Genomic DNA, 27,789 nt, shown 5'->3' on the forward strand with positions numbered 1-27,789 from the left:
GTTCACTGAAAAATAAAGCTCCATCTCCCCTCATAGAGCTGAATTTGCCTGGGTGAAAGGATACACGAGCACTCAAATGAGCTATTTGCTGATTTTAATGGACTTTCTAGTACTTCTTTTCCAGCTTCTCCACCTTTAGCCCTGAGTATTTTATATAAAAAAGAAAGAAAGAAAAAGAAAAAGTCAGCTTCTTAGAGGGAATAAGAGGCTAATGCCATTGTTGTACAGGAAAATGACAGTACTGCTTTAGGAAAACAGCCCTGGTGAACATTCAAGTAAACATTAAAAATTAAATAGACATGCTGTGAAGGCAAGAGCAAACTTTCACCAGAAATATTAATGCAAGGACACTGGCATAGCCCTAGTATGAAATGAGAGGCATTTCCCAAAATAATAAAAGCCACCTTTATTGATCTTCATATAACAAGCATGTGGCTGCCCAATAAAACATATGAATTCATATAATAAAAGCTGACCATGAAGAAGGGGGGATGCCATAACTCCAAGGCAAACAAAACACTGAAAATGGGATTTGAGGTGAGAGGAAAGAAAACTTAACAACATCATCAAACCACTCATTCTTTCTTTACTTCCTCCAGTAACAGCACCTTCTGTTCTAGGCACCATGCTAGGTGGCTAGGAATTTAGGAGTAAGCAAAGTAGACACTGTCCTTGCAACATGGAATTTAGTGAGAAAGACATTAATCAAGAGAGCATGTAAGTCAGCGAATGATTAAAGCCATACTAAACTGCTGTGAAGGAAAATACAGTGTAATCTGGGAGCTTTGCAGGAGATCTGATCTGAATGGAGAGTCAAAGAAGGCCCCTGTGGGGAAAGAAGGTCTGGCTGAGATCTGAAGAAGGTAAATGAGATAAAGGGGACTTGGCGGGGGTGTCACAGAAGAGCATTGTGGGTTGACAGGGCAGCATTTGCAGAAGCCCTGAGGCTGGAAGGAGGAAAAGGTGATTCTGACCACTCCATCATGAACTATGAGATTGGAAAGCAGGAAAAGGAGAACAAAGAGAATCAGACAAGTAACAAAGTAGAGGATTTTGTTCACCAGACATTACAGAGGGAAAATTTCTCAAAAGAAGAGAAGTCCAAGAAATGCCATGGTCTGGAAATACTTCCTAAGGGCTCCATGTAATTCCAGGTGGAAAAACCTAACAGGAGAAATATCCCATTCACTCTAGCAACAAAAATTCATGATAGACCATGGAAGTGCCCTCTATAACAACTGTTTTTAAAAAAAATGTTTAAAGTAATAAAAGATGGTTTGGATAGCATAAACTACCTTATGACCAAATTGGAAGACTGAATATTTAAAGATATCAAAATTTCCTTTATTAGTAGGATAGGTTTAAAGCAATTCCAGTCAAAATCCCAAAAGGCTTTTTTGTTTGTTTGATTGCTGAATCTTTTAAAAATATATGTTAATGTTAATATTATGTAAAGACTCAAGGTATTTGTTATATTGAAATACTTAATATTCATGTACCACTCCCCATATACCAGACACAACAGTAAATGAAGTTACTATAGTACTTCCCCCCCCCATTAAGTAGTTATGGAGGTTACATAAAATAATCCAACTAAATCACCTTGCATAGTATCTGATACCTAGGGAGCACAAAATAATAATAACGATAGTTAAAGTCTTGTCAGATGTTAATACCAGTAAAAATTATATTTACCTTGAATAATTTCTCTCTCCCTCTCATTGTCCAGGTGAACTGGGTAAATGTCAAGATTCTTTATTAAGGTAACTTCTAGAGAGTAGTTTGGAGACAAATTGCTCGCCCACTAGTGGCAGATTTATTGTCACTGTGGAAACAATATTGTTTCTTTTTTATTAGTTCACCCTATTTTAATTTATGCTATCTTGTATTTTCTGTGACTTTAAGCTGCCTGAAATCTTTTCAAGAAAGCAAGGTATACATAAGTAATATATCAAATAAATAAATAATATTAACAGCAATTCAGGAAAGAAATAAAATTGACAAATAAATATAAAAAATGTTAAATCTTACTTGTATTTAAAGAAATGCTAATTAAAACAGTAATGAGATGATATTTTTACCAATCGAATTAGGAACTTTTTATTGATGGTTCTCAGTCTTGGTGGAAGTGCATTGAGACTGCTGTTGGGAAGGTAAATTTACAATAAATCATAAACCATTTTGGTCATTTGTGTCCAAAGGCTTAAAAGGGTTCATGCCCTTTCACCCTTGACTTTCACTTCTAGGAATCTGTCCAAAGGAAATAACTTAATATGTGGACAAAAATTTATTGCAAAGATTCACTGCAACCTTACTCAAAATAGCAAAAACTTGGAAACTGTATGTGTCCAATATATAGCACAATTAATAAATTATATTCCTATATGCTATAAAAATGCAGTTAGTAGAAATGATTTTGAAGAGCCTTTTAAGATGTCAAAAAATCAAAATGTAATGTTAGGTGAAAATTCAGGTTACAAAACCATATACTACATTTCTAATTTGTAATATACACACGTACATGCTATAAAGAAAAGTGACTAGAAGAAAGGTATAAAATATCACGGCATTGATATCTAGGCAGTATAGTTAAAGGAAATATTTACTGCATTATTTCTACCCCATATATTCTACAGTGTTTATTTATGTATTACTTATGTAATGTGAAAGTGCTTAATAAACCAAGTAAGAATGAGAATAACTTAGACATGAGACAATAATTGTTACAACAGCAATAGTCACAATGACAATATTGCTCCACCTGTACTGCTGCTGTCTGTAGCCTTTCACGTCCAGGTAAGATGAGTTCCCCAATGAGTAACACTCCCATAGTAAAATGTTTACATTTCAAAGATACTTATACTTTCCACAGAGACTGTCAGAAGTAAATTCCTATTCTCACCCGGTTTATTCCCTTCACAGGACTTAATCTGTAATTGTCATGTTACCTATTTGTTTGTTAATTGTTGCACTTCGTCTTGCTTACTCCTATATCCTCAGAACCTAGCACAGTGTTGCGTGAGCAGCAAATATTTAGTAAATGTTATTCAATTCATGAATGCATGAAAAATGGCAGCATCGTTGGAATAAGGGTATAGTGTTGTGCGGCCATTACTTTGAAATCAATGCTTTTGATATGACCTTTCAAAATCATTCTCATACTAGACACTATGGAATAAATAGAAGGAAAGCTCAGGTAGGCGGCAATGTAGTATGATACAAAGGACAAAGTTCTGGTGTAGGATGGATTTTGTTCAATGCCTGATTCCATTACATGTTAGTTTGTGAAGTTCTGAAAGTTACTTAGCCTCTCATGGCCTGTTTCCTGTGAAAATTAAAGGAGATAATGATGCAACATATTCAGCTGAAGTTCTGATTCTATCCACTGCTAAATTATAAACTCTGTAAGAGTAAAGACTAAATCTGTCTTATGCACCTGTATCCGTAGGGTCTTAGCATATGGCAACCACTTGTTGAGGTAAGTGTTGGATAAATAAATGGACTTGATTTCAAGGCCAAGCAGAGGTGGCCAACATGAGACTAGGAGGATAGAGGTAGAGCATCTCTCCTTTGAAGTTGGAATTATGTGCAAGGCTGACCTAGAGAGTTTGGACCAGGAGATTGTATATAACCAGACCACCAAAGCAAAGAAAACCTAAGACCATAATGCCCATAGTGGAGCAAGGCTCAGAGACGTAGGACCCTTGAGTGGGAAGGCACTCTGAAGGAACATGAGACAGATAATGCTGCCCCAGCCTGGGTGGTTCTGGGTCCCCGGCAGTAGATAATAGAGTTGAGTAAGAATCATTTAGTGGCCCAGACTAGGTCAGATACACAGTAAGTGACAATTAATAGGGAGTTGACAAAATTGGTATTTCTCTTTCCTTCTTGAATGTTCTCCAGTTGAAGGAACTTTAGAAAAACCAAGACTTTGCTAATTCAGGTCGATAAGTGGAAAACTGAACAAGTGAGCATGTGAGCTATTATTTCCTCGCCTACTTCTAAAATAATTTTGAGATGGCATCTTTACAGAATTTTTTAAATAACTGCAGTTTTATTACTCTCAAATAGATACAGTAATTCATATTAACTGCAGCAAAGTTTTTTCAATTAGATACCCTGCTGAGTTTGCTTTAATGAATGTCTAAGATCATTCCTTTCATTTGAACACAAACAGAGAACGTGTCAAATTTTTGCAAACCCTTCTTTAAAATAGGGGAAAATTGGCTTATAACCTTATTAACCTTCTCAGCAAGCATTCTCTATACATAGATACTTTTCTATACCAATGAATATATAATAGGGTGTTTATAAATATTCACATATATCTTATATAATTATAAACAATTACCAGTATACATGTTTATTGACTCTGTGTTCACAAAGATACATTTATATTACATAAAAAGTTAATGCAGGTTAAATGGAAACACATTTGGAATAGGAAGAACTAAGTAATGATGGTTTTCCCTGTGAAGAATCTTATTTTAATATTCCATAAATATTTATCTGTGTGTGAAGAAATTGCAGGCAGTCTCCCAAAGGGGCTCCTTTTGTGTCTGAAATATATCTATTTTAGCTCTACCACAGTGTAAATTAAGTTGAATGCTGAATTTAGCTTCGACTTGATGTTTTGATCCTGAATCAGGATCTAGCGTGATCCAACCACTGGTGTTTCCAGTGGCAAGTCAGGAATCTTAACTGAGTTCAGGATCATGGTGAACTCAATCTGGGAAATTTGGGCAGTTAGGATTCAATTTTCTCAATTGTAACTAGATACAACCCTGCTTCGGCCAACTGCACAAATACATACATATCATATATGTGATGTTATTCATAGCTTCAGTTCAGAAAGACATTTTTCCAGAGTCTATAATATTTTTTCAAACTCAAGAAGTGCACTTACCATGACATTTTGTCAGAAAGCTACTTCATAAAAAATGCCAAATGACAGAAAATTTTAACAGTGTCAACCAAAACAGAACCTATCAAGGTTTCCTTAAATTATATTTCAAGTAGATTTTTTTCCTATGCATGATCTGAAAACGGAATTAACAGAGGTGACTCTATTGGCAAATAAAAATGTAAGTCAGTATAGGTGTATACACATACATACATACATACACACATACACACACACACACACACACACATCTCCTGTGGTTTATGTGTTTAAAATGATGATTAATTGTCATGGTAAAGGTTATGAATGACTGACTTTGCTTCATAATAAGACCATAGATACAATTTCAAGAACAGAAACTAAAAATATCAATGTCAACAAATAATAACATTTGTTGGGATACCTGCTATATTCTAGGAACTATGCTATATGCTTTAAATGGATTTTCTTCATTTAAACTTTACTGTATACATACAGATGAGGAAACTTGGCTAAAAGAAATTAGGGATCTTGCCCAAGGCCATATAGCTCATATATGATAGAGGCAGGATTCATATCCAATAAAATCTGACTGAATTATTTCTACTCAGTATGTCATTTACACATGCAGTAAGAATGTTCTCCCCAACCTGATTTATTCCAACCAGTCCTTTCCCCACCCCTGGGACTTAGGCTGGGAAAGCTGTTCATATCACAAAGACGATTCAAGGGCAGAGACTGCTGCTGAGGCTGTGCCATTTGAATCTGTGCACATGCAGTATAGGATTTAGTATGGGATAAAGCAGGGGGAGAGACACAGATGCAGGAAGAAATAACTCCCACCCCACACCACCATCATCATCACCACTACACTGCCCAGGAAAGTATTGCAGCAAGAACATATCTTCTGGATACTTCATAAACTAAGAAGTTATTTATTGGCACAGGGTCTTCCATCCACCACCATGTTGTCAGTCTCAGATGCTGCCCCACTCCCCTGCCACCACCCCCTATGAAATGGCAGCTTCCCTTCCTTCTCCTTTTCCCCTAAGTTAGACATCTCCAAATGAAGCTGCAGTGTCTGAGTGTGGACTCTGGTGCCAACTAATCTCCCAACTGTTAAATCCCTCTATTGTTACTTCACTCCATCTTCAGCACTGCTAACACTCAACTAAATTTCACTCAAAGCATTAAGTCATCAAGAGTTTATTTATACTATTGAAAGGCTAGAGGTCATCTATAGTCAACAAGAGAAGATTGGTTAAGTAAAATATATTACATTCCTTCATTGGAATATAGTATTGATGCTAAGACAAAAAAAAACTGAGCTAGATGTGTATGGGTCAAATAAAAAAGTAGATTATACAAGATATGAATATAAAATAATATGGCATGTAAAAACATTCTACTGACATTTTTAGTTTAACTGAATTGGCACACATGTAAAAGCGTTGCTCACCACTAGAATATAAAGATGCCAGAAGAACTTCAACTCTCTCTTGCTGCCACAGATCTGGAAATTCCTCTAATAGCCATTTCTTTGTATTAAGAAATTTTCCTCCAGAAGTCCCCTACATATACTGCTTATATTTCAAGGTATGACAAATGCTCCCTAAAGATGTGAGACTTCTGTTAGTTTCCTATAAGGGTTATTAATTTAGACTAGATGGTTCTGCTTACATAGAAAACAAATAGAATATGTACCACTGGACATTTTGATAAATTTCAGGGAGATGACACCAACCTTAGGATTTATAGAAGAGACCACACAAGAAGGCAGCCATCGCGGCTTCCTGCTGAGATTCACCTCGCTATTGCTCTGCTTCTCATGGCCAAGGCCACTTTCCCTCATGTTCAAACACTGCCCTCTTCCTCACCTTTCCCTCAACCAGGCTCAAGAACTAATCTTATTCTTTCGGGGAGAATTTAAGATGCTCTATCTGGATCCTCTTCTCCTCAGAAGTGTGGTCCAAGAACCAAAAGTTTAGGCATCTCCAGGAGCTTGTTAGAAATGCAGAATCTCAGGTTCAATCTCAGACCCCACCCTAGATCACCGAACCAGAATTTGCACTTTAAAAGATCCCTAGGTATTTCCTTTTGTACAATACAATCAGAGAAGCACTGTTATAGGTCAGTTCTCACATGACCCAACATTGGCGCACTCTTGCGGCAGACCCCGCTCTTTTCTTTTACCCTTGAATCTGTGTCATGTTCCAGGACTAAACTTTACCTTACATCTCATAATTGGCTCTGTGCCCTGTTTACAAGCTCCATGTTCCAGTGATTTCCATTTCTGTGATCCTGCTTAGCTCTAACCCTCTCTTAGCATCTGGCAGATGCTTTGACCCAGAGTCCTAACTTGTCAGCTACAATTTTAGCCCAGCTGGTTGACATCTTGGATAATGAACCTATATACCATTCTCTTTTTCACTGTCCACCCATAATTCTCTCACCCTACTGCTAAACTGATCTATACCATCTCTGTGCCAAACCAACAAGCTCCAGTCCATCCTCTAAAGAATTTCAGAAATGATTCCCTTTTTAAGCCTTTTTATTCTTGTACTTTCCTCTGGGGAGGTAGTAAGCAGCTTTATCAGCTTCTTTGTTGAACCTTTATTAACCCATTTCTCACCAGGCTCTTCACATCTTGTACATCAGTTGACAAATCACTGTTTCCAGCTTCTCTGGAGAGATGAAAAGTGCTGCCCTTGTATTCACATAATTTTACCATTGGCATGCTTTTACATGGGGCTTTCATCTACAACTGAATGCTGAAAGAGGAAAAAGTGTTACATACTGGAAATACAGGCTTTTATCCTGATCCAGTGACTTTCTTTTCATTTTTACATGCTCTTAGAAAATGGCTATTTTGCTTTACTAATATGACAAATTATTAATAATGACACACACCATTTATAAAGCCCTCCATTGCCTCCCACTTTCACTTCAGCCCCTCAATTGATTCCCTGCATCTTTGTGAGGCAGAAAACGCATTTAATACTGGAGCAGAGGCTCAGAGGAGTTAAGTAATTTTTCCAAGGTTCAAGCTGCTACTTAAACCCAAGTTTTCTAATTTCAGATTCATCACAATTTTCAGTACGATGTGCTGCCTCATATTAAACTATATTCAAACACATATTAGGCATACAATGGTAGGAATGCTCATGACTCCCAAAGCTTTGCACAGCATATCAAGAGTGTAGTTTGAGAAAAAAGTAATTATCAGAACAAATAGGAAATTCATAATGTGTTCATTTAATTACTGCTCAATGCACATCTAGTACCTGTGAATTACCATAAGATTTTAGATGGTTTAACTTTCAGGGAGATGAATATTTTGCAGATCAAATACGAAATCAAGCAGTCATGATACTGAGCACCAAATGAATTCCAAGAATGCAGAATATATTTTGCTTTGTGTCATGTACCAAATGACTAATAGGCAGCAAGGGCTTTCAGGGTTATAACTTCAGCCCAAGGTTCTGGTAACTACATGAAATCCTTGAGTGGTTTATGATATCATACGGTAAAATTATAGCTCCCCACAGGCAAAAGTTGTTGAAATGCTTTCAGCCAGTGAGTACCATAATTAACCTGTCCTCTATGGCAATTATAGGAAAAACTATATTAAATGCTTAGTCATGTTGACTAATGACTTTAAATATACAATTTTTTTTTTTAATGAGAATGGCAGGCAGGAAATTCATTCATCCCTCCATTCCATAAATATGTGTAAGTCACCATATGTTTACCACTAAGATAAAGGCTAGGATTACAACAGTGGACAAGTCAGATTCCTAACCCCATCCTCAAAGAACTTGCATTTCAACAGGGGAATTTGACATTAAATGACCAGAATCATGAGATGCGTGTAATGGTGATGAACAGAATGCTGTGCCAAATGTATTGATAGGAACCTGATCAACTGGGGTGAGTAGAGGGGAGAACAATCAGAGAAGCCTCCTTGAGGAAAAAAACAGGAACTCTGAATGATGAATCAGAATTATAAAGGAAAAGAGGAGAGGAAAGCAGATAAAGAAAATGAGAGGGAAAAAAAAGACCCTGAAAGGCGAGGACAGAGATCCAACCTCCCTCCAAATGATAGGAAGAGCTATGTGGGTAGGCTAGAGGAAAAAGTTGGAAAAAATTAGAAAATAATGTATAAAATAATCTAGCCTGGATATCAATGATATGTCTATAAATTTCTCATGTACACACATATACAATATATACATATATTATATGCATATATTACATATGTCATGTGTATAATATATTGTATATAGTATAAGTATATATGTGTAAATTATGTGTATATAATGAGAAATATAAAGTACATGTAATATAGTACATATGTATATTTTTATACATGTGTATGGATATACACACGTGCATGTGTGTGCGCCATAGCAGAATTTGCAATGGTAAAACACCAAGCCATTTTCTATAAAATGCTGCATCTTCAGTCACAAGAAAAAAGAATAATTTAAGATTCAAAGACTACAGCGATAATATTCAAAGAGTAACTAATTAGGATGCAAAATCAGATAAGATCATAAGACAGTGTGTATTGAATAAAATAGTAGATATAGGATTCTAAAAGAGACCAAGAGGTTATTTAATGTGAAACATTTACCTAGGGAAGATGTCATTCATTTTGGAGGAGAATACAAACATCACCACCAAATGGAGAAGCTCAGAAAGAGTCACTGACCACACAAGTTATCTCTCAATAATATTTAAATATCATTTCAAAAAATTAAATTATATTATTAGTTTTAGTGATAATACAATTTTCATTTGTATTACATTTGCAGTATCATGTATTTTCTCAGCTTAGGTGCTAGGTATACTTACAGTAGAGTTTTAGTATAGTTAAACATAAATAAATCATCTAAAGTCATACATACAAAATAAAAAATAGACACAAGATTCTATTTCAGAATATCAAACTGTATCAATAATAGGTAGAAAGAAAAAAATAATTAGAGACACAAACCAATAAAACAAAACACTGACTTAAATATGTGCCCCAAGTTCTAAATATAGATCCTTAGATATAGGAAGAATTAGTTTCAGTTTTATGGTAATTGTTAAATAATTCTGCTCCCCAAAAGTTGGTTTCTCTAAGAAAGCAACATTATTAGAAAATGACTCAACAAGGTGCAATTTATAAGAGACACACTTAACACAGACCCTAAGCTAAAAAATTAAAAGCCTGATTAACATAGTTAAAAAGTACAGAAATTTTCTTTAAATGTATTTTAGAGTTCATTCAAAAATAGTAAAAGTAACCTAAATATTTATTCCCTCTCTGAAAATCTGTGTGCTAAGTGAGCATTACAATGAAACTATAAAAATAAAGAAATATTTTAGCTATTTTTATACTAAATGCTTTAATATAGTTATAAAAAGAAAAAATCTAGCCCTTAGGAATTATAATTCTTTTAAAATCTCACTTGGATATCATTTCTGAGACAAGTGACATGTGATGACTGAAGTTTTAATAGCCATTCATACTTGGAATTTTTATGCATTAATAATACTTGGAGTAAAAATGAACAGCATTTTCCAAATATCCCAAAAATAAGTGAAGACATTTGTGCAAACGTTTCATTTTTGCAAATCACCTTGGTCTGAGTCAAACCATGGAAAATTTTAGCTCAAACAAAAATTCTTCCTGCTTCCCATCCCCCTCTAAAAAAAAAATCACAAAGATGTGAAAACAGGATTATAATGGAAGCTGTCTTGCAACATTAACTGCAATGTTCATTCCCCTAAAAGCCATAATTCATAGCTGCTCTACAGCCTTTTTCTTTCAGCAATTATGCATATTAGGGGAAAGTTTGAATACATAAAAACTAACTGCTGATAGGAAAATCAAGCCTCATAAAAGACACATTTACTTGACTAGTTTTCCCTGAAGGAAAGTGTGAAAACTAAGCTGTCCCAGTCCAAGGTGTCCCTAGTCTAAGGAAGTTTGGAAAAGCATAAGAGTGACAGCTACAGGGCATTACACAGGGCCTACAGCCTGGGATCCCTGGTCAATACATTGTGGTCAACTCCCCCACTAGAGGATAGCACCTTTGATTGGAGGGGGATGTTGGGAACTACTACTGGCTCTCCCAAGAGTTTAATGCCAAAGTTGCTCTTTTCAGTAGAAAAGCTGCTACACAGAGTACCTCAAATATAGTCTTATTTCATTTTCTCATCTTCTGAGATTTATGAGATATCATGGAAAGCACCTCATGAGACCCACCCCAAGCCCTTTTGACCATCTTTCTATTTCCAGAATCTGGTATATAGCCTGGCACTTGATGGACATTTGCTGAAAAAATGGAAGATCTCTAAATCCTATTTCAAGTCAGAAATCATGGGTTTGAATCTTGTCTGCACTGCATAACTGGACTTTGTGACCCTGGGCAAATTACTTAAACTGTGGGCCTTATATTCCTCACCTAAGAAATGGAAATCAAAATAACACCTACTCATAGCACTATCTTTAGGCAATTATGAGATAATGTACATAAAATCTCTGAGCACATTGCCTGACCTGTATCAATGCTTTGTAATTATTTGTTAAATCTAAATTCTCCACTTGCCTCCAATTACAGAGTTGTTAAGTGACCAGATGCATGACAAAGACAAATTATGTCAAATACAAGGGTTGAGGACCCACTCTAGTTTTCTTTGTCACACCTCTAACAGGCCAAGACCAAATGCATCCTTGACTTCTCCAGGAAAAATTACAACCAACATTCATAGCACTCAGGATTTATGCTTTGACATGCATCTTTAAAATAAAGCCTGTGACCATGTATAAATGGGAAATCTCAAGCCCAGAAGTATTATGAAGGAATATGAAATTTATTTGTAGAATTTACAGACTTATAATAACCCTCCAAGCAAGTAATAAATTTTAACATCTGAAAGACACTACACACACACACACACACACACACACACACAATGAATTTATTGTGCGCCTCATTATCAGATTAATAAATCAACCAGCAAGCTATTCTCTGCACATAGTCTGTGGAAGATACAAAGAATAACACAAACAATCCTTGTCCTTAGAAAATGTACAATCAAGTCAAAATTAAAATACTGTTGGAAAACTAGGAAAAGAAGTGTGTTCACCACAGAGTATTCAATATGTTTGTCAGTATCCCTGACCACCCTATCAAAAGTAGCCTCCCTATCTGATTTTCCTCACATCATACCATTTGTTCTGTTCCTTTCTTTAATTTTTCACTATCTGTAATTATCTGGTTTGCCTTGTGTTATTTGTTTTTCTCCATAGGGGTAGAGACATTTTCTGTATTATTCATAGGAATTATTAACTGATACAGATTATATATTAATGGATTCTTTGTTCTTGAACCTATCACCTGATCCAGGGTCTCTAATTAACATGGCAGGTAAGACCAAATCTAAAATATGCTTGAAACATTTCATCAACAAATCATTAATTTTTTCTTCCATGTTCTTCTTTCTACTAATTATTATAATTCCCAAAATATCAATGAGGCACTATGATGGGTTCTAAAAGACTTCAGAGAAACATATTTCCTTGAGAAATACATACAAGTAAATAATTATACTATATTGTGATTGGTGAAATAATAAAATTATGTAAAAGAGAGATGTGATACCCACAGGATGGTTAACTCTTCAATGGGAAGATCAGGGAAAGTTTCTACAAGGGGATTATACCTAACAGGGTTTTAAAGGAAAAATAAGAGTTTACCCAAGAACCAGAAATGGCAATTCCAGACAGAAATAACAGCATGTGCAAATGCTAAAAGGCAAGACTAGACTAAATGATACAAGCACTAGGCTTAGTGACTGAAGATCTCAGTTTCTGGATCTTCACTTACAGTTGTTAACACCGTACAGTTAACACTGTATCAGAAGCAGAAATTACCTACTTCTACAATAATATCCCATAACAAACAACGACAAAATATCAGTGGTATACCCCCAAAAGCATTTATATATCTCACAGGTTTGCCAGGTTTAGCTGATCTAGTCCAGACTCACTTACCTATTTGGGGGTCAGCTGGCTGTTGGATGACACACGGTGGCTTCAATAATTTGCTGGGGTGATGTGATTCTGCACCATATGTCTCATCTTCCAACATGCTAATCCAAGCATGTCCTTGTCATGATGATAGCAGATGGCTATAGCACACAAAGATACAAGCACTTTTTCAAGACTCTGTGTACCTCATGTATGCTAACACTCCAGTGACCAAACCAAGTCACATGGCTGGGACCAGAGTTAGAAGCAAGAGCATTCATAGTGACATTTTAAGGGGTGTGAATCAAAAAGGAGAGAAAAATTGGAGTCATTAATATTCTCAGTCGACTGCACCCACTTAATCTCTCTAAAGTTTGGTTTTCTTTTCTATAACTGGAGAACACAAAAATTCCTCTCTCCTGACATCCCAAGCTGGGTAGAAGGAAATATATGGAAGATTTCTTGCAGGCTTTTAGCAGAAAATAAATAGCCACAAAAGTTATCATGGAAATCTGAAAGATTGGTGTCACTTTGTTCATGGTTTGCACATCAGCTAGTCACACATTTAAACTTTAACTTCCATTTCATGTTCTTGAGAAAAAACAACAGTCTCAAACAATGCTAGTACATTTTCCAGACTGCAATCAAAAAGGAACATCTAGGTTGACCTCAGGTATGCTTCAGTGATGTCAGCAAGATGAGAGAATAGAAAATTACCCAGCATCACTTGCCCCATAAAAATATAAGAAACTATTTGAAGATAAGAATACCATCCCAAATATACCATAACTCAGAGCAGAAACAAAGAAATCCCCTGGTCCAACAGAATTTAAAGAAGTCACAACTAGGATGAGAAATAGTTACTTCAGACTGGGCCACCCCTTCCATTAAACCAGCACAACACCACTCACAGAGAATTTCCCTCGGCTCGTGGTTGCCAAGGTGAGATAAGGAAATTGGAGGTGGATGTTCCATATTCCCATCAGTCTAGGAATCTTCATGAAAAGCCCATTCTGTTCCCATCCCATGGTGCCAGGAGAGCTGAACCACCTGGGATTAATTGGGAACTAAGAGTGGAGCACTGCTCACAGTGACTGATGCACAGATATTGGTGGCTGTTCAGCACTCCAATCAGCAAGGACACCATGTTGAAGAGACTGGCTCCATAGTGCTTCAGGGAACACAATGTGCAGGATGGCCTGAATCTCTAACCAGGTTTTCCACAAACCCTAGATGCTTGTGTGGAGCCTTCCCCTGGCCCAGAAACAACTAAAAGGTCAGGATTAAGTTCTAGTGCTCATTTAAGTCCTTCCCAGACTAGAAAACAATGGCAGGATAGCAATCTAGTTCCAGAGCAGCATTTAAACTCAAGTGCTTAAGATAAGTCTTCCTCAGAATGGGGGGGAAAAATGTCAGGACAGCAATTTAGTTCAGGAGCAATATTTTAAGTTCTGGTGTTCACTACAAGTATTCCCCAGATGGGGAAACAGTGGCAGTGCAATGAGTTAGATCCAGTACAGTGTTTTAGTTCCAGTGATCAGGACAAGTCCTCAATAGCCTAGCATCTAAGTTCTGATACTAAGAAGTAGAGGTCTAACCACCAAAGAATACTTCAAAAAATTGGAGAAGATGGCTGTATCTTCAAATGCACAAGGCATCAATGTAAAGGTACAAGGATTGTGAAAACTCAGGGACATATGACATCACTAATAGAAACCAACAAAAACCCAACAATGGACCCAGAAGAGTTAAAGATCTACAAAATGTCTGACAGAGAGTTTAGAATAAGCCTCTTAAAGAAGTCCAGGAAATCGCAAGAAAATACAAATATAAAACTAAATGAAATTTAGAAAACAATCCAGGAACAAAATTAGAAATTTGACAAAGAAATAGAAACAATTAAAATAAAATACAAATAGAAATTCTAGAAGACTACAATAACTGAATTAAAAACTCATTAGAAATCTTAAACAGCAGACTCGATTAAACACAGGAAAGAATTAGTGAGCTAGAAAACAGAACATATGAAATTACCCAATTAAAGAAACAAAAAGAAAAAAATGAATAAAAAAGAGTGAAGAAGGCCTATGAGAATTATGGGACAACATCAAGTTTACTAACCTCCACATAAATGAAATTCCTAAAGGAAATGAGAGAGAAAAAAATGTCTAGAAAGCACATTTAAGAAAATAATGTCTGAGAACATCCCAAATCTAGATAAAGATGACAGACAGCATTCAGATACAGGAAGCTCAGAAGTTACCAGTCAAATTCAACCCAGAGGGAAATTCTTCAAAGCACATCATAATCAAATCAGCAAAAAAAAAAAAAAAAAATCAAGACAAAGAAAAAATATTAAAAGTGGCAAGAGAAAAGAAACATATCATATTTAATGAAGCCCCAATACAGCTTTCAGTGGATTTCTCAGAAGAAATCCAGCAGGCTAAGAAAGCATAGGATGGTATGTCAAAAGTACTGAAAGGAAAAAAACTTGTGGCTAAGAGTACTGTACCCAGACAGGGTATCCTTTAAGCATGAAGGCAAGATAATACTTTCCCAACAAACAAAAGCTGATGGAATTTATCAACACCATATCTAAATTACAAGAAATTCTAAAAAGAGTTCCTCAATCTCAAAGAAATGGATGCTAATGTGTAACATGAAAACATCTGAAGGTATAAAACTCAGTAGTAAAGAAAGAAAACAGACAAATTCAAAATACTCTAAAATCGTAATTGTGGTAAATAAACCACTTATATCTTGCGTATTAAGACTAAAAGACAAAACTATTAAAAATAATAACTACAATAATTAGTTAAGAGATGGCAATATTAAAAGATGTAAATAGAAACATCAAAAAGGCAAAATGTGTGAGGGGGGAAGGTGTTAAAGTATAGAGTTTGTTTTTGATACTTTTCTTTGCAATCAAAGTTAAGTCAAATAACCTGTAATAATTATAAAATTGTTTTGCAAGCCTTGTGGTAAACCCAAAGTGAAAACCTGTAACAGATACACACTAAAAATAAATAGCACAGAATCAACATAAACTACCAGAGAAAATCACTTAGCCACAAAGTAAAATAGTAGGAGAGGAGAAAAGGAAGAAAGAATTTACAAAACAACCAGAAAACAAGTAATGACTTAGCAGTAGTCAACTCTTACCTATTATTAATAACCTTGAAGGTAAATAGATTAAATTTTCTAATTAAATGAATATTGATGTATCAGATGACTAGAAAACAAATAACTACCACTCACAATTACTTTTAATCCAATGAGATATATACATAACTTAATGTAATTATGTAAATTAATTAACACCATATATTTTTAGGTTCTGAGTCAACTTTTCGTTTTTTCTTTCTCTGTACTTTGGGCATATTCATTCAACCAACACTTAGTAAGAATCTGCTGCTACTGTCTAGTCACCAGAGAGATAGTTCATAGAGCTGATCTGCTCTTCCGGTTTTTACCTAGCCTGTTTCTGCACATGAATTATAAACTCCTAGTTTTATGCTCCTAGTTTGTTTACTGTGAGGATTACCTAAAACAGGCAAAACAGAACTGCCTATCAGGTTAAGTTCCAGAGGCAGCACACAAGTGTAATATGTTAAATGTGTGTATGACATAGCTCCACTTAGCTGTCTAATCTCAGCCAAATTGCTTAATCTTGCTGATCCTCCTTTTTCTCAACTGCAAACTTTATGAATCATTGCATGCTTTTTTATTGCTGCATGAAAATTTTCTCAAATTCGCAAAAGAAGGAGAAAGAAAATGCCTTCTTTACTCAGCTGACTGCTGCCCTCTGATGCTTGGCTCACAAAGCAAAATGCTACTTTAGTTGTGCTGCTCTTGTGATTCATTTAGCAGGAGCAAATGTGCTGAACAGAAAAGAAAGATAAGCAAATATCAGCTTAGCTATAAACCGGGAGACGGTCTCAAGTGGAAAAGCTGGGAGGGATGCTACAGGCAGGCTGCCCTGAGGAAGAGGAGCAGAAGGGAGGCATCCTCTCCTCCTGAATGCACTTATCTAGAATAGATGCCTGAATCTTTGAGGGCCACCCATCATAATACCACTAATTCTCTGAGCATTCCAGAGCAAAGGCAGATTAACTATTCCGCCATGGCAAACAGAATTATGACTTACAACCAAGTCACCTCCAAGGACTAGCCTAAGAGAAAAGTAAAGAGGAAAGGAATTCTTGTCTTACTGGTATTCAGTAGTTTTTCTATTTGTCCGATGTTTTGCTTTAGCAGCCTAATAGGCTGGTTTCCTGAGGTTATGCTGTGGAATTGCTGACCTTTAGGTTCAATCTCCTACTGATACTTTTGCACCCAAAACCATCTTGAATGAAGGCCAAATTGGACATGCTTTAATATTTAATTCTTCTGAGTTATATAATTAAATAAGAACTGGCATTTAAAAGGTTCCTATGCCATGAGGATTTGGGTAGCTATGCCAAAAGTCTTACATCACTGGACTAGGGGTAAATTTATAGCTGTTTTCACTCATTTGCATTTAATCAGCCCAGAATTGCTGACTCTAGGTTCAGCAAGGACCTTACTCCCTGCTCAGTCTGCAGGGTACAGTACACTGCTGGTGATGGGCAATGATTCAAGTGAGAAGTTTGAGTTCCACAGTCCACAGGTCATTTTTCACCTTGAAGTTTGGCTGTATAGCAAGTCAATTAAATAAATAAAAAGCCGGGGTTATTCTGATGCCATGGGCCTAAAGAAAGCTTCCTTTTTTTTCTGTAAGAGGCTGTATAGCATCAGTTCTGGCCTCAGCTGACCTAGTTCCAGCCCCATTTCTGCCACTTACAATGGAATCACATCGTAAAAGAAATTATGGGTCTAAAGTAATTGTGTTATGACCACAATTACCTTTGAAAGCCCCATGTAAGACAATATCTTACATGGTATTTGGGTTTTAAAGTCAGTTCATAAGTATGTATAACAACTGACTCCAAGAATATGGGCTGAAGAACCTGGGGAAAACTATTTCACGTCTCTGAGCTTCATTTCCTCCGTGCAGGAACTGGAGTTATTAACAAAACCTACCTCATAGGGGTATAGCAAAGGCCAAAACGAGATGCTGAATGTGGAGGGCCAAGCACATAATCAGCACAGTAAGTGATAGCTACTAGTAGTACCAGATTGTTACGGGCTAATTAAGCTTCCACGGTGGGCTGTTGGCTACATGTACAATGGCTGAACTCTTTAAATTAGCCATTTTGCAGTTAATGGAACTGAGACTTACAGAAGTTAAGGGAATAGCTGGTAAAGCCAGAAACTTCTGTACAGTGCACTATAGTGCTCCAGAACGTAAGCTACGGAGCCAGCTGCCCATCTCTGCCCAGCTTGCCATTTACTGGTGCCATAAGCTTGGACAAGTTAGTTAGCTGCTCTAAGGGTTTTAGAAGTTCATATTAATAAAGCATTTAAATAGTGTCTAGCACATGTTGAACTTCATCATCATCATCATCATCATCATCACCATTGTGATTATTTTTCCATACTTCTTTGTGTGGAAACACCAATAGTGAAATAATTAGTCCAACATGTAAGGGAGAAATGGACTTAGCTCCACAAGATTACTCCACATAAAATGGAATTTGAAGGGGATTTTCAGTAAGACAATTGGAAGGGACTCAGAGAACTGAAAAGCAGAAACTGCTTCCGATGAATAAAATAAGACGACATTGAGGCCAGGTTCAGAAAAGAAGAAAAACAAAATGATTTGCATGAAAGAAAAGGAAGAACAGGAAGCAAAGAGGTAGATAGAACATTTGTAGTAGAATAGGAATGATTCCTTTGTAGAAATTCTCTAATTCTTTGGTTTCAGTCGGTCTCTGCAGTATCTAAAGGCAGATATTTCACTTGAAGACCATGACAACAGGCCCTACTCTTTTATTACTATAAATGAGACCGAAAAATACCGAGGACTTACAGAGGCTTGGTAAATGAGTACTGCAGTGCTATTATTTAGATGTTGCTGAGCAAATTTAATTCAGAAAATTACCCCTTAGAGAAGAAAATAAATACTGGAAACTTATGATTTCATAAATAGTAGATTGGGAAGTACTGCTGAAGATAGGATACTAAAGAGAAGATATAAAGAACAATTATTTTTATCAGCCATCGTCATGTGGGGAGGTGACACATTGTATTTGGGACTGAATTGAGGTTTTACAAGTTCACTTTTGCATTATTTATGTGACCTGGAGCAATTCTCTTCTTCACCTTTCTCATTACAGGCCTAAATATCTTTTTGTATAGATCAGGAAATAGTATAATGTCTAGATACAAACGCTCTGGAGTCAGACTAAGTTCAGAACACTCCTTTACACTTATTGGCTGAGTTACTGGGGCAAGTTATTCAAACTCAAGCCTCGTTTTTTTGGTGGGAAAATTGGATATGATAATAAATACTGTGTGGTTTAAATTATATAACCCATGTTAAGGTGTTAGAACAATGCTTGACACATGGAAAGTACTTAATAAATGGAAACTACTTGTATTGTTATCTTTAAAAATAAATAAATGGACTAAAAGATCTCTAACATCTCCTCCAGCTACTCATGTTTCCTCTATCCTGAGCTCCATATTTTAACAGCCTCCTGATTTTATCTCATTTCTAGATCATTCCCTAGCCCTCACCTGTAAACCATGTAGAGTGGTCTACTCAAGTGATAAAATGGCCCATGTAAAGCAGAAATGTGTGTGAAAGTGTGTGTGTGCAAGGAAGGAAGAAGCAGGGCTCAGTCCTCCTATAGCCACCACTCAGATCGCTGGATGTTGAATACAAATATTTGAACCCATAGGACACAAGGTGAATGTTTTGTTTTAGGAAACTTAGCTGATCCATCTAGCTTGTTTTTTTCACCTTTTATGAATGAATAGAACACAGAAACCGTCAGACTGCTTGTGCCTTGTGAATGGAATAATATGCATGGGTGAGTTTTGTAAACAGCACAGTTCAAATGTTGCTATTATTGCTGCTGCTGCTATAACTGTGACAAACATCTTGTTTAAAAACTCAAAGAATATGGGCTGTTTGTCTTATTTCTATAAACTGGCACTAGTTGTTTGGATTAAATTGATCATAGGTTTGAAGAATGCCTGTCTTATCTATAGCTCCTGAAAGAAGAGAAACCTTTCCTGAAGGCAGTAATATACTAGAGAAAAATAATAAATAATATACCACCAATTATATAATATAAACCAAGTAAACTAAAGATTAATAGTACGCGTTCCTAGGTTTCTGAATTCATTTCCTTGATCTGCCATTGTCTGGTTATATATCTTTGAGCAAGTTGCTTAATCACTCCAAGTTTCAGTCCCCCTCATCAAATGGGGATAATGACTATATTACCATTGAGATGCTGTGAGGATTAAATAAGGTCACGAATTTAAGATCTTGGCACAGTGCCTGGACTGAAGGAGATACCCAGTAAAGGTTAGCTATTATCATTATTAAGATAATAGAAGATAAAATATAGAAATAATATTAATAAACTCTAGCTTTGATGAGATGGCAGATACAGAAAGTCTGAATCAAAAGGATGAGAAATGGAGAAAACTGCCAAAGAAGAAGAAAGAATGAACAAATCACTCAGCTAAAGGAGTAGGTGTGCCATGGCCAGTTTTCATAACCTCAAGCCTATGGAGGCTGCTTCAAAAGCACCTGCCCCTGGGAAAGAATTCTAAATTAGTCCAAGCATCATATGATAGTTTCAATTTGAAATTCCATGACCAGACCCTTCATAGTACTAGTCCAAGAAAGAAACAAAACAGTGTAGTCGTCAAGACCTCCAGCTGGGAGACTGATACCCCAGTGCAGCTAGAAATAAGGTATGTCATCATAGTAAAGCCTAAATCTGAGCAGTGCCAGGAAGTTTGTTGGCATTTATCAAATCTACCCCTGTGCATTCACCTGCAAAGGTGGCTCTTCCTAAGTGGCCATTGAGATTTTAGAATAGAAAGGATAATTTGATATATAAGAGTCAAGAAGCTAATTAGATTCATATGGTCTATACCAGAAGCTGACAAACATTTTCTGTTTGGGTCAGACAGTAAATATTTTAGGCTTTGTGGGCCTTATCGTCTCTTTTGTACCTACTCACCTCTACTGCTATAGTGCAAAAGTAGCCATAGACAATATGTAAATGAACGGGCATGACTGTGTTCCAATGAACTTGATCAACTAAAGCAGGTAACAGGCTCAATTTAGCCCAGGGACCAAAACTTGCTAACCCCTAGTCTGTACAAAGGACTTGACTTGATGTAATGACTCATTGTCACATTGTCAGAAGAACCTGGGCTAAAGCTCCTACAAATCAAACATGATGTTGAAGAATGTTGATTAGAGATTAGCTGACCTAACGTCAAGGGCTTCAGACTGAAAATGAAGAAAAAGGCAGTAAACTGCTTAAATTTAAATGGAAGAAGTAGCTTCTGTAGAAGCAAATCAGAATAACATGAAAAAGAATTACAGCATAAGATGTACTCAGTAATTCACATTAGAAAAATATCGGGTAGGGCTCAGTAACATTATCTTCACCCCGTTTTCCTGTATTCTAATGTTTTAGAGCATGAGAAATAACTAAGGTAAACACACAGGACCATCCTAATGTGACCATCCTCCCTATGTAATTATCAACAGTGCCCTCTTTTAAAGAAGTGTCGTAGTTTGCACTATAAATTTTATGACCAAAACTATAATAACCATAATGCTTTTGAAACTGTGGCACAAATAGGTATATGTGATCTAAAGTTTCGCCAAGACTTGTACAGTAATACAAGTCTGTAATGTTAGAATATGGTGCTAGGTAAAGGTACATTAAGGGCTTCAAGTCAGACAGACTTGGTTTCAAATCTAACTTCATCACTTTCAGCTGGTCTTAGATAATGCATTTAATCTCCCTGAATCTCAACTCCTCCTATATATTAACAAATAATAAAAGTAGCAATCCCAGATTTAAATGTATTAACATTAGTAAATATTCAAAAATGTTAGCTGTTATTTCATTATTATTACATATTGAGATGGAATAGATTAGTTGGGCAGGGACATAAAGTCACCCTTCATATACACAAGATGTGTCTCAAGAGGAGTGATTTCCTTGTCATTGGAAACATTCAAGCAGAGACTTAACAGGAACTTAATAGTGATATCATAAATAAAGCCTTGCTATTCAAAGTCTGGTCCATGAACCATGGCGTCAGCATCAATTAGGAGCTTGTTGACGCAGAATCTCAAGCTCCAACCTAGACCTAATGAATCAGAATACATTTTTAATAAACCCCAGCTGGTACATTTAGCCTTGCTATAAGAATTCAGACATTAATGGATGATTAGACTTGCAAAGCCCTTCTGAACCCTAAGACTACCTGATATTTTAGAGCCCATAGGTTTAAAGTGGATAAAATAATGCCATGGAGAGGAGTTATGGCCTCAATACCTATTGTATCCCATTCCACTGGGAAAGTTAAGAATGACCCTTCCCACCCAGTTCCAAAGAACATTATACCAAGTCAAATGACTATATTCCACTAAATATTTAAGTACCAATCTCAGATAGGTACAGATGTAGACCTTAAATGAACACACTCAAAATTGAGATTGTTTTTTAATCCAAAGCATCTTGCATGTAGTTTGATTTCCTGAGTTTACCTCCATTTGTTCTGAGCCACTTCTCTGATTTCTGGGAACTGTTGTTTGATTATTTTTCATGTAGGTGCTCTAGGTAGAGTTCAGTATTCCATTAATACTGAACAATTCACATACAAATAGATAGTTTAACCTTAGATATTTCCCCAAGGTCTAAAGAGGTTGATGCAAATATAAATAGAATTGGAAGAGCTGGTAAAGTATTTAGCTGAAACTTTAAAGAAATGCTTCTCTCCCTGGGACTTCCTGGTGTTGGTTGTAATAGCTCAAATACTTTAGCTTTCTGGATACTTTTATCCCCTCTCCTTGATGCAGGCTTTCTGACATCCCTGGCTGTCTGAATTACACACAATGTGAACTATGCTGGCCCACTGGGTTGCATCAATAGCTTCTTAGATCCCTTTTCTGATTCTATTATTCTATGATTGCTGAGTAGCATTGTTATTTTCTATTAGAATCTCACACAGAAATAAAAAAGAATATACTGTTTTGAAATAATTAAGGTAACAACTAAAGGAAAAAAATAATTTTAAGGGGGAAAGACAACATGAGGTATGACAAATCTGTAATATATCTAACCTAAGAGAATTTCATGTTAATGATTTCATTATACCAATATTTATCAAACATCTACTTTGTCTAAGCACTGTGTTTCTTGAATAATAATAATAGCAGCTAACATTTGTTCGAGATTTATCACCACGTGAATAAGATAGACATGAGTCCCACCTATAATCTAGCAGGAAAGGCAGACTGAACAAATAATTCCAAGTGTTGTCAGTGCTATGCGAAACTGGAAGTATAATGGGAGGGTGTTACAGGTGGCCTGACCTACTCTAGGAGTCAATGAAGGCTTCCCTGAGGAAGTGACATTTAAGAGTTAGCTAGACAAAAAATAAAAAACAGTAGAGATGAGGAAAATGAGCATCCCAGGCAGAGTGAAGACTATATGCAAGAGCTCTAATCAAGCAAAAGGTGTATGTGGGAAGAACTGAGAGAACTAGCTAAAGCTCGCAGGGCCATATGGAGGGTGGGAATAAGAGGCTGGGAGAAGGAGGTAGGTGCCAAATCTTTACAGACTGTAGTTAGAGGCCATATGAGGAGTTTGGATTTATTCCAAGAGTAATGGGGAGCCATTGATGGGTGTTAAGCAAGGGAGTAACATTTACCAGATTTGAGTTCTAAGATTATTCTGAGTAGATTAGAGGGGAAGAAAGGAAATGTATAGAGGGCAGAGATGATGGTGGTTTTAACTAGAGAGGTGGCAGTGTTTGTAAAACAGCTCCAAGGTAGAGTGGGGTCTCTGTCAGGCCAACAAAATACTTTTTCTCCTGAAGTCAGATTATTTATTAACTCTTGAAGGAAGTTCCCATTCTCAAAACCTCAATGCCCTTGCCTTCACAGAGCCAGTGAGGCAGATGTGGGAACTGATGGGCAAATGCACCATAAAGTCATAGAAAGGAAAGAACATGAAGGGGAAGTCCTCCACCGGAATTCTGAGCCTGGGTCTGTTGGTTCCTGACTCCTTTCAATACTTTGGGGAAAAAATGATGTACTGATGCACTCGGCAGGGCAAAGGAGAACCAGAAAGGCAGGGTGTCTCTAAAAACAGGTCATAGGCCATAAAAGTATTGTCACGACATAATATGACAAAATGGACTTATGGAAGAAATTCTTATCATATAGGAGACAAAAGTATTTTAATTAATGATCCTGCAGCCCTTTTACCTTAGAGAGAGGGTTTACTTAGAAAGCTTGAGTTGTAAACTATACTGTTGGCAGCTTTTGTGCTAAGTGGGATGACAAAGCTCTCATCTCCCTCTGGGTTCAAAGAATAGTTATCAATTAATCAATCATCAAGCATTTCATTGAGCAAATACATGATGAAAGCCATTAGAAATACAGTGATGAATTAAAATTGACCTGATCCTTATTTACACAGAGCTTCTAGTTCAGTGAAGCTGAGAGTCAAGATATACATGTGTAATTATGTGACTATACAATTAAATTTAAAACTGCCACTGTGATAAGTTCTTCAAAAGAAAGATATGTGTACTCTAAGAACTTACAACAAGAGAATCAGGCCTAGACAATAAGTTAGGGAAGTGTTGACTGAACTGAGAGTAGAAGAATGAATGTAAGTTAAAGGATGGAAGAATCATGATAAAATGAATTAACTTGACAAACAGATATAGACTATGTGTCAGGTGCCAAGGGTCATGAGAGGTAACTGTGGTACAAAAATGAATGAAACTTGGTCTCCAAGTTAGGAAAAATAGCATGGGCTGAATCCTGCTAATTGCTAGCTGTGAGAATCGGTGTTAACTTTACCCAAACCTCAGTGTTTTAATCCGCAAAATAAGAAAATAATATCTACCTTTCAGGATTATGGGGAGGATTTAAAGAGCCCTTAGCTCACTGCCTGGCACATAAGTAGCAAGTGTTATAATGATCAGACTTAGGGAATCAGTATAATGTAGTATCAGAAGCAGTGTTCTGCAGTGGTCAAAAGCTGAATATCCCCTTAATATTTTGAAAAAAAAAGCTGAATGTTTTTGATCAGACTGAGCTTGAATCCCAGGGCCAAGAATTACTAGCTCCGTGACCTTGGGCAAATAACAGACTTTTTAATCTTCAGTTTTTTCATGCAAAAAGAAAATAATAGAAATATCTACCTCAAGTTTCTTGGTAGGTGTAGTGGCTGCTTCTTGCTCCTGAGCTCCATCACTAAGGAATAATTACTTGAAACACATAGTGTTTAGAAAGAAGAGAAGCAGCCGAAGTCCGAAGGAGAAAATAGCCTCCTCAGCTAACGTCTTCCCCCTATTTATTTCCAAGGACATGTGCAGAGGGTCAGGGCCCTTTGCTAATTTCTTTAACAACTTCCATACAGGTCAGTTGTTTTCAGCTGACCTTTGCACGCAGCAAACACACAGCTTCGCACAGGTGTTTTCAGCTGAGCCTTCATTCACCTGCTCATGTTCTTTCCATCCAGCCCTCCTTTCTTCTAGGCCCAGCCCCCACAGGTAGGATGGAAGAAGAAAAGGCATGGAAAGATGAAAAGTTGATTAAACATTTTGGCTACATATTTTGTATGTACAAGGGGCTGTATTAGCACAGATAAATAAGCAGTTGATTATTTTTGTTGTTATTGTTCTGGGTAGGAGGGTGAACCTAGATAAGACCAAAGACTTCACATAGAAAATCTTGATCTAACTCTCGAAAAATGAATAAAGTGTTGGACAGACAGAATGCTGATCGATTTGACTTGCTCAAGCCGTAGGACTGCAGTTTGCTGTTATGAGAATTGCTGGGGGATTAAAGGTTCAAGGAGAATATTTTTAAAAGGGTGATGAGTTCCTTCTAAAAAACATCTTCATTCCAACTGTTGCTGGAAGGCAGGATGATGTGGTAGGTAACAGCATGGAATTTGAAATCAGATAGACATGGGTTCTAATCCAGTCCCTACTACTTACAGCTGTGTGATCTGAGCCCCGTTACTTCACTTCTCTGAGCTTCAGTTTACTAATCTTTAACAGGAAGTAACAACAGTGCCCTCCTCATGAAGCTATTATGAGAATTAAATAAAATAATCCAGGTAAAGTGCTAAGTACCAAGTCTGGCACATAATAAGTATTTAAGAAATGTGAGCTATTGTCATTATTGATGTTGCATTAAGGTTATACTGCCATAAAACATTAGAATTTGTTCAGTGCATGAAGCAATGACATTAAACACAAGGGTATGCTGTCTCACCTACTCAACAGTGAGGTATCCAAAGAAATACCAGGAACAACCAGGTGGCAAGAGTTCCTATATGGCAGTGACTGCAGATATTTATCTTTGTGGCCCCAGTAACTTTGAGAGCTGTACAGAGTAGGCCCTCAATAAATGTTGAAAAATGAATGAGTGATTTATTTTGCTGATTTTAAAATAAAGATTTTTCTACTTATAAATATGATACATGTTTCTATAGACAATCCACAAATAAAAATTCAGTAATTTCACCACCAATGAATTTTCTTCCAAGGTGTGTGAGCACATGTGTGTGTGTGTGTGTTTGTGTAAAATATAAGTAGGAAATGATAATATTTAAATAAATATAAATATATTTAATTTGACCATTCCATAAAAAGCTTTTTTCCACTGGTCATATGAGCATTTGCCTTGTTTTATTAAGTATACTTCACAAACATGACTTACATTGCATGACATTCTATAATGATGTACCACATGGTTTATTTAACTATTTCCATATTGCTAAACCTTTAGTGTATGCCAAAACCAATTCATCTTCAACTATATGTTATTTGTTGCCATATTCAGTGAGTTCTTTTGGGGTTGTATACAACTTGAAAACCTAATTTAAAACCTACTTAGGCCAAGTGCAGTGGCTCATGCCTGTAATCCTAGCACTCTGGGAGGCCGAGGCAGGTGGATTGCTCGAGGTCAGGAGTTCGAGACCAGACTCAGCAAGAGCGAGACCCCGTCTCTACTAAAAATAGAAGGAAATTATCTGGCCAACTAAAATATATATATATAGAAAAAATTAGCCGGGCATGGTGGCGCATGCCTGTAGTCCCAGCTACTGAGGAGGCTGAGGCAGTAGGATCGCTTAAGCCCAGGAGTTTGAGGTTGCTGTGAGCTAGGCTGACGCCACGTCACTCACTCTAGCCTAGGCAACACCGTGAGACTCCATCTCAAAAAAAAAAAAAAAACCCTATTTAAAAAAAACCCTCTGTATAATCTCCCTCCATAGAAGAAAATCACAAATACATATTTACATAAAATATTGCATCCCATTTCAGAGAGTTAATAAACTCCATGAAGCCCATCCATAGATTCTTGTCCCCAGAGCTTCAGGTCAGAACCAATAATATAAAATATATTAATAGGAAGCAGACCAAAACAGTGCAAAGACTTCACTGTATTAATTGCAGAGACTAAAATATTGCTCTAAAATATTGCTGACTACAGTAATGTGGCCCAATCCCAGTTGGTGCTTTAAATAGTCCATGTTTCAGATTCCACATTAATGCTTCTCTATAACTTTCATTGAATAATAATGTGTCATGTGATATATCTTTATTGCCCTTAGTGACAGAAAGTCTCTGCAGGACTCCCAATGCACAGTCTTTTCTCACTGTGAGGTCTTGCATCCTGGAAACCTATGACATTATTGGGTCTACTCCTGCCACCCTTCCCTCT

The 27,789-nt window shown here is 36.6% G+C and overlaps 1 protein-coding gene across 1 annotated transcript in view; it reads left to right on the plus strand.

Moving 5' to 3' along the window:
• GRIN3A (glutamate ionotropic receptor NMDA type subunit 3A) overlaps window positions 1-27,789 on the plus strand; it is a 147,944-nt gene that overhangs the window by 69,593 nt on the left and 50,562 nt on the right. The gene's annotated exons all lie outside the window — the stretch shown is intronic.

The sequence above is a fragment of the Lemur catta genome, chromosome 10 (genome assembly GCF_020740605.2).
Source record: "Lemur catta isolate mLemCat1 chromosome 10, mLemCat1.pri, whole genome shotgun sequence".
NCBI classification, from domain to species: domain Eukaryota; kingdom Metazoa; phylum Chordata; class Mammalia; order Primates; family Lemuridae; genus Lemur; species Lemur catta.